General features: G+C 41.7%; 1 long non-coding RNA gene and 1 other non-coding gene across 2 annotated transcripts; both read left to right on the top strand.

Moving 5' to 3' along the window:
* Positions 1–710: 710 nt before the first annotated feature.
* LOC131202977 (uncharacterized) lies at positions 711–8,350 on the top strand. Its single transcript, XR_009156267.1, has 2 exons — positions 711–857; positions 5,258–8,350. It is a non-coding gene; the product is annotated as an uncharacterized LOC131202977 (long non-coding RNA).
* LOC131203588 (small nucleolar RNA SNORA24) lies at positions 1,338–1,471 on the top strand. The gene has a single exon (XR_009156435.1). It is a non-coding gene; the product is annotated as a small nucleolar RNA SNORA24 (small nucleolar RNA).

The following is an 8,350-nucleotide window of genomic DNA, read 5'->3' as shown; positions in this document are numbered from 1 at the left end:
ATTCCAATTATAACAGCAAAGAACCCAGAGGCTATAAAGGCTGAAATAAAGGCAGAAATATGATGACGAGACAAAATTTGACTTCAAAAATCCATGATGGCTAGTGGTAGCAAAAACTAAGAGTTCCGTGTAATTGTTGATGCCCCTTAGTGGCCAGTCACTATACACTGAATATTATATTTACATGTTGCAATATATTTTTATTGTATATTAAATGTGAAATGTAACAAATCTAAAAATGTAAGTGGTTTAAATTAATAAATATAATAAAAATTATGAAATACTTTTAATCACTTTTTAAATTCACTAATTGTCAAAATTTGGTTAATTTATTTGATATCTCATTCCTGGCAAATTTGTAAACATTACAGAATGAAGATCAAGGCTAAGTGATAACTTTATTTGTGTCATATGAAGCCAACTTTCATCAAAAGCTTTAAATTCAATTGTTAAACCTTTGAATCAACAAATTTGAAGTAGTGTTATGCATCATTTAAATTAGTTAGGAGAGAGAAAAAGAATACCAGGAGGATTTGCAAAAGTACAATAAATAGAAGCAAATTGGCAAGTTATTAGGAAAACCTTTGGGAAAGGAAGACCAGAATTAACTGCTGTACCGCAAAGGGAACGCAGAGAATGGCAGTTGGAGCAAGTCACGCGGTCGCAGAGTTAGAACGCCAGCACGCACCTGCAGCCCCGCCCTCTTTTCGCCACGCCCCTTGATGGGCGCGGCTTCTCCTCAAGGATAAAAGGGCGAGGACAGGGGTTGGCGCGTTCTTTTCGATTGTAGGAAGAGTTTGGTGCGGGGTTGCTGTGATGAAGGCATATTCTGCCCTGGAGGAATACGTTTTATACTGGTAAGGCTGTTCGTTTCAGCATTTAAATAAGTGGACCGCGCCGTAGTAACACACCAACCATTTGCTGGAACTTTTTAGAGTTGTTAACGAAGGCGGGGAAAGCTGGACAGTTGCGGCGCATGCGCCCTGCTAGTTCTTCGGTTTGTGAGCTTGAGCAAGGAAAGCGGGCTGGAGCGGGAGAAAGCGGCGAAATCCTTGGTAAAATGGCGGGCGATTATGAAGAACCCCTTCCCAACGGAGGAAGGGTAAAGTGAAGAATGGAGAGGCGCTCGAGGGCGGTCACGAGAGACCGGAGACGTGGGCTGGAGGACTGTGAAGGAATTGGGAGGAGCCGCTTGATTTTGTACTGGCAAAGCAGTTAACGGTCCGGTTCCTCAAGAAGAAGCGAAGGCCGCACGTGTCCCCCGTACGTTGTGAAGAGCGGGAGTCTCCGCTTCCTTTCCCCCCCCCCACCCTCTAGCGCGCGCGTGTGTTTCGGGACGCCATGCTTCCATGGGACCTGCCAGGGTGGCAGCCTCCCTTCCTACTCATGGCAGAGCAACCGTCGCCTTGCTTTTTGGCATAGCTCCCCTCATTTCATTGGCGGGAGACTCTGACTTGGGCAAGTCACATTCTTGCGTGTTATCCAATGCAGCTTCGTTGTGTGTGTGTGTGTGTGTGTGTGCTTGCTTGCTTGCTTGCTTTGGAAACGAGGTGATGGCATGAGAGGTCGCCTCTGGAGACGGAAGGTGGTCGTTGCAAATACCTTATAATGCTGCCTTTTCTGTTTTTAAAAGTTGTAAAAATTTCATTAAGCCCTATGAGGTTAAACTTGGGCAAAGGGGAGTTTAAATGTTTCGAGAGGCCTTGCAGATCTGTAATATGAAACCGATCTTTTAAGTTTTGGGAATTTTAATTGGCAGTTTGTATATCTTCTCAGAAATAAACGTGGTATAGTTAAAGCAATATATCGGAGCACAATTAGGCATGATTAACCTTCTTACTCTTGAGTGTGTGCATTTTCACCCCAGCATAATAGCTTTCTCAAGGGAGCTGGCTTGATTTGTTCAGTAATCTGTTCTCTGGCTCTAGGATACTCTCAAACATGGAGTCCTTAGTGCTGATCTCCAGCACAGACCATTGCTGGTCTAAAATTTTGGGGAAATTGTCAACCTCTGAGTTAAAATGTGTTCATTTTTACATGTTAGATGAATTAGAAAACGTAATAAAGGTGCTGGTTTGCTAAAATTTTAAGATATTTCACAAATATTTATATTTGCCTACAAGGGAGGGAGGTGTGTAATGTGTAAAGGTGTGATCATGCCTTGGAACTTCTCAACAAAGTGTTGGAAGAAATATCCATCTGGGTTCAGTTCCAAGTGGGGACAAAGACACTGGAAACATGGATGCTGCTTGGAAAGATGGTTTAATGGTGGTCAGGATCACATGGCTTGAGTTCCTGAACAGAAAAGGGCCGAGATGCTGTGCACGCCCTGGCTTTATGCTTTTTCTGAGCTTTGAACTTTCTGGGGCACAGGAAGAGTATCCTGATTGGTTGTCAGACTCCCAGGGGGTGGGGGTCTTAGCTAGCCTTGCTGGCTGATGTAATCTTCCCAGGTCCCATGTGGTGAGTTTCTGTTCTAGATGGGTTCTATTATGTTGCAGATGATGATGGCCCATTGAGAAAGGTGGGGAGAATGAGTGAGCTTAGCTGAGGCTTTTAATGGCCCATTGACAAAGGTGGGGGGGAGTCAGGAAGCTGCTTTGTCTTTAAAACATGTTTCTCCATTTCTCATCCAGGGAAATATATTCTGCCTTTTAAGTATTTTCTAAAATATTTCATTCTTCTAGGAGGGGGGTGGGTGCTAAATTCCTACAAAAGTACAGTAGAACAATGAAAATGGTACTACATGGAAGTGTATAAATTTATCTTCACTTTGAGACTGAAGATTATTAACTAACTGTAATTTATTTTTTTATTGCAAGGTACATTTGTCTTAATCAGATGTACGCATCATACAGTTACATCTGGTGGTTGTGAAAAAGTTGTTGCCTAACATTTCCAAGGGACAGTTGTGTGATATTTTCCCTCAAGGCCACGATGCACAATGCAGATAACTTCTGCTACATCTGTGATGAGGTTACATTTGCATCTCAAAAGTGCAGTATGATGGCAGTGGTTAAAAAAAAAGGCATACATATTTTTGATGCCAAATAGGGGATCAGGACAAGAGTTGGGCCCCTCATTGTTGCATTACATGTGCAACTTATCTGCATCATCGGCTAAACAAGAAAAAGTCCATGCATTTCGCAGTCCTAATGGTGTGGAAAGAGCCCACCAATCATAGTAGTGACTGCTATGTTGGCATGGTTTCCCCAGTTGCAAAAGGGATCTCAAGAAAAAAGTGGACCATGGAATATCCAAACATTCCATCCACACTGTGTCCTGTACCCTGTGGCCAATTTCAGATCCACCAGAATTGTCCTCTCTAGATTCAGTTGATAAAGACAAGCAGGATGTAACTAATTGGGCCATCAATGTCAGTGGACCCAAACTTTAGCCTACCTCTTCCTGAACCACATCTAATTTCACAGAGTGAACTAATTGACCTGGTCAGGATTTGGAATTGCCTAAGAGTAATGCAGAGCTACTGGGATCCAGATTACAACAGTGGAACCTCTGTTGTAGACTGAAAAACAAGTGGAAAATGTGCTTAGATCCTACAAAACACTTGGTGCAAACATGTCACTGAAAATTCACTTCTTAAACTCATTTAGACGCATTTAGACTAATTACCCTTTGAACTGTGAGACAGTGAATGATGAGCATGGGGAGATATTCCAGATACCAAGGGAAATTGAGTCTGTCCATGCTTGCCGATTACTACTGGATTATCCCCAGGGATGATCCTACTGCAATTCACAAGAGAAAAGCCAAAAACTGCAGTTTAGATACCAAATAAAGATGTAACCTTGTCGTTTAATCTGATTAGAGCTTGTCAGTTTTTCATGCATAAAGCATGAAAATGTTACATGAAAAACCAATAAATGAATGGAAAGTTATGTTATTGATATCAAAAGATAAATTTATAATTTATGTGGCACCATAAATAGAGAGAGAGAGAGAGCTATATCACATTTTGCAGAAAAGTTATGGAGTATAATCTGTCTTATCCTCCTAATAATTTTGAATTGATGAAATTTTGACCTGAAGCTGTATCTTGGAAACTGCAGTCAATTAATACTCAGGACTTAATTTAGCTACTTTCATTGCTGAGGCTTTCTCCTTGTTGACCACTGTATTTCATTGGGCAACATCTTCAGAGTTAGAAAGGCACAGGGCCAGGTTATGTTAACCCTTTTTCCCTAAGAACAGCTATCCATCATACCAGCTCAGCATGCTCCTAGTCCATTGCCTTCTAATGGGAGCTAGGAAATGTCCCTTTACTATGACAATCCTGCCATGCTCCCAGATTTTTGACAGTCCCCTACCCTTCTAGCCTTGAAAAGCTTTTGATGACCTGGCTTTTCACGCTATTACTTAGAATAAGATTCTATATGCTTTTTATGTTTTTACTTTTGGTGGGAGCTGCCCAGATTTTGTTACAAGATGTGCTGTTATATAAATGTTACAAATAAATGGATGACAACTGACTGACATTTTGCGCTTCAGAGAATTGAAATTATTGGAACTGTTTCAGCCATGATTATACTATTAATCGGGATGTAAAAATAGCTAAGTTGCTATTTGGGTTCAGTGTACCCTGTAACTAGTATCAATTAGACTTGGACAACCTGTTAATATTGTACAGGTGGGACTTGATCTATGACCACAATTGAGCCCAAAATTTATATTGTTAAGCAAGACATTTGTTAAGTGAGTTTTGCTCCATTTTACGACAAAAGATGACCACATGATCCCAGGACATTGCAACCATCTAAGATGTGAGTTGCCAACTGTACAAATTTTGATCACGTCACCTTCAGAGTGGTTTCATTTCTCATCTAATCTGAATAGGTTTGTTCAGTGTAGGCAAAGAGTTGAGAATTATTCCTAAACCTTTTCTTCTAGGTGGATTAAGTGGGACCTCCCAGGTGAACCTGTAAAATTGTCTTGATCTTTCTGGGGACTGTATACAAAAAATATAAAATCCAATATTCCAATAGATCATGTTATGAGGGGCTTGTGAAGAGAAAGTAATAGCTTTGCTAAAGGTATTGTATGGGTTTGATGCCTCCCAGACTTTTAGGGCATGTCAAAGTTTTCAACTTTCAATTTCCAAACATTAGGGGTGCTCAAAAGTTGTGACATGTCTTGGGGATTGTAAAGGTATTTTGGTTACTTTAATATAATTTAGATGTTCTTGGTAAATAACTACATAAATATAACTTTTTAACATTTTATTTGTTTCATTTCACAGGTTCAGCTGCTTTCCCTTTTCGTTAAACCTTATTTTGTCTGAGAGTAATACTGCTGGCCTCATTTCCTATGTATGTGATAACTGATCTGTAATCGCATCTAAAAAAAGAACAAAAAGACTGGGAACATTCACTCATATGAGCAACCTAATTGGGACTGGCAGAGACTTGTTGCCGTCTGAACTCCCAACACTCACTGCGAGACATTCTCAGATATGGCCTACTGTCAAGAGAACAAAGTAGTGATGATGCTAGAAACTACCCAGCAGCCAGTCTTGGGGAGCAGAGATCGACCCCGAGGTGCCTCACTTGTGGGGTGCCTCAAGGGTCTGTTCTCTCGCCTCTCCTGTTCAACATCTACATGAAGCCGCTGGGCGAGGTTATCCGTGGTTTCGGGGTGGATTATCATCTGTACGCTGATGATACGCAGCTGCACATTTCTACCCCGAACCACCCCAATGAAGCCGTCGAGGTGATGGGCTGGTGTCTTGAGGCCGTGCGGGTCTGGATGGGGAGGAACAGGCTCCAGCTCAACCCCTCCAAGACTGAGTGGCTGTAGGTTCCGGCGTCCCGGTATAGTCAGCTTACGCCATCGCTGACTGTTGGGGGGGAAGTACTGACCCCCAGGGGAAGAGTGCGCAACTTAGGCGTTCTCCTGGACGATCGGCTGTCTCTAGAAGAACACTTGATGGCCGTCGCCAAGGGAGCATTTTATCAGGTTCACCTGATTCACCAGTTGCGCCCCTTCCTTGATCGGGACTCCTTACGCACGGTCACTCATGCCCTCGTCACTTCCCGCCTGGACTATTGCAATGCTCTCTACATGGGGCTCCCCTTGTAGAGCACCAAGAGGCTCCAGCTAGTCCAGAATGCGGCCGTGCGGGTGATAGAGGGGGCACCGCGTTGCTCCCATATAGCACCCATCCTGCGTGGCCTGCACTGGCTGCCGGTAGCCTTCCGAGTGCAATTCAAGGTGCTGGTTACCACCTTTAAAGCGCTCCATGGCTTAGGACCGGGGTATTTGCGAGACCACCTTCTGCCACCAATTGCCTCCCAATGACCTGTACGCTCCCACAGAGCGGGCCTCCTCAGGGTGCTGTCGACCAAACAATGTAGGTTGGCGTCCCCCAGGGGGAGGGCCTTCTCTGTGGTGGCACCAGCCCTATGGAACGAGCTACCTCCGGGGTTACGCCAACTCCCCGACCTCCGGGCCTTCAAACGTGAACTGAAGACTTTATTATTTCATCGAGCGGGACTAGCCTAAGATATACTTTAGCGAAATTTTAATGGGTTTTAATCGGTCTTTGACCGTTTTAGTGATTTGGCCAGTAAATATTTGTTTTTAATTGTTTTTTTAAATATTGTTATTTATTATACTTATATTGTATTGGTGTGGGTATTTTAACATTGGCTGTAAACTGCCCTGAGTCCTCCGGGAGATGGTACGGTATAGAAATGTAATTATAAATAAATAAATAAAATTCAAAAGTGCTTGAAAAGTGGGAACAAGCAAACAGTTCTTTTGTGATCCCTGTTGTAAATTCACTAGTGACAATCTTGAACAAGATTCGAGAGAGCTGGGATCGAGCCAGAAATACATCTCTTGGTAGGGGAAAGTTAGATGTCAAGGAGACTTTCACTGTGAAACTTGACAAACTGTTTGATATCCTCAACTGCAAGTGTCAAGTTGTTCTGTGTTCCGAATTTGGCTGCCCTGCTGGTTGTAAAAAAGAAGCTCACATTAACTGTACTTGCCCTAAGGAGACAAAGATACCATTGAAGGAACTTGCTTTCATTAAAGGTCAGAGAGACAAGATTGGTTCTTTAGGATCATACAAGATTGGTTTGCCAGATGTGCCTGAGCAGAAACAACTGGCAAAAGCAGCAAGACAATGAGTGACAAAGGCTCGCTAAATATAAGCAGAGAAGTATTCCAGACATTTGGTATAAAACACATATTTTTAGAACTGAAAAAAATTGCAAAAATTAATTTTCACCCCGAGTCGCCTTGTAGGGGAGATGGGCAGCATTAGAATAGATTGATGTTCAGCCAAAATTTTGCAAGTCTTAATGGATTAGAAAAGTCAGAGATGTTTTCAAAATAGCTGAAAGCAAAGGAAGCTACTAATGGCATAAATAAAATGAGAAGCTGTAAATTTCTTTGGATTGTTACATTCTTTATCACTCTTAATATGGAAGCTCCCTTTGGCAGCATCTAGCCAACACTGGGTAATTGTGAAAAATCAGAGAATGAGAAAAAGACAGGAAATCCAAAATAAATGCCAGAAATAGATGAGGAAGTACTTAGGTTTGTTGCCAAAAAAACTCCATAGTGTCATTAAGGAAAGGAATTAATATTTTATTTTTTCTAAATATTTAGAGGGTATTAAATTTAAGTTTTGTCTGCCCATATTTTTACCTGACAAGCAGAAAGGAAAACAGGTTAGTTACCCTAATACAATCTGAATTGGTCTCCACATGTCATCCTCAGTGAAGTGTGTAAATCAGCGTCTGCATTTCCTGCGTCGGATGAAAACACATCTTTCTCCTTTTATCCTGCCCATTTTTTACAGAGCTATTGAGAGCATTTTGATAAACTGCATCACTGTTTGGTTTGATGGCAGCAGTGCCTCAGAGAGTCCATTCAGAGAGCGGTAAGGACAGCTGGGAAGATTATAAGAAGCTCACTTCCTGTTACGCAGGATACTGCTTATAAGTACTATGTGCTTAGAGCGCAAAGCATTGTTAAGAGACCCCACATACCCACTTTACAATCTGTTTTTGTTGCTTCCCTCTGGGAGGATGTTGCAAAGTATTTCTTTAGCATTTTCTGTAACAACTTTGTTCCCTATGCCATCCATCTGGTAAACTTGCAAGATTCATTTTCTTGCCATGTACATGTATACATCCGAACTAAACTGATGTTGTTCTGTGTCATATATCTGGGTATATACTTTATTTATTTATTTATTTATTTTGTCATGTTTATGTAGTGTATATTGGAAATGGTGGCCCTTTTGAGAGCTGTATGCAATGAAATTTCATTTTAATGTATGCCAATTAGTTCAAAGTGACAATAAAGTTATTCTATTTTA

Source organism: Ahaetulla prasina, chromosome 8, assembly GCF_028640845.1.
Source record: "Ahaetulla prasina isolate Xishuangbanna chromosome 8, ASM2864084v1, whole genome shotgun sequence".
NCBI classification, from domain to species: Eukaryota; Metazoa; Chordata; class Lepidosauria; order Squamata; family Colubridae; genus Ahaetulla; species Ahaetulla prasina.
Note: the sequence above shows the minus strand (reverse complement) of the source record. Positions and strands in the feature narration are given on the sequence as shown.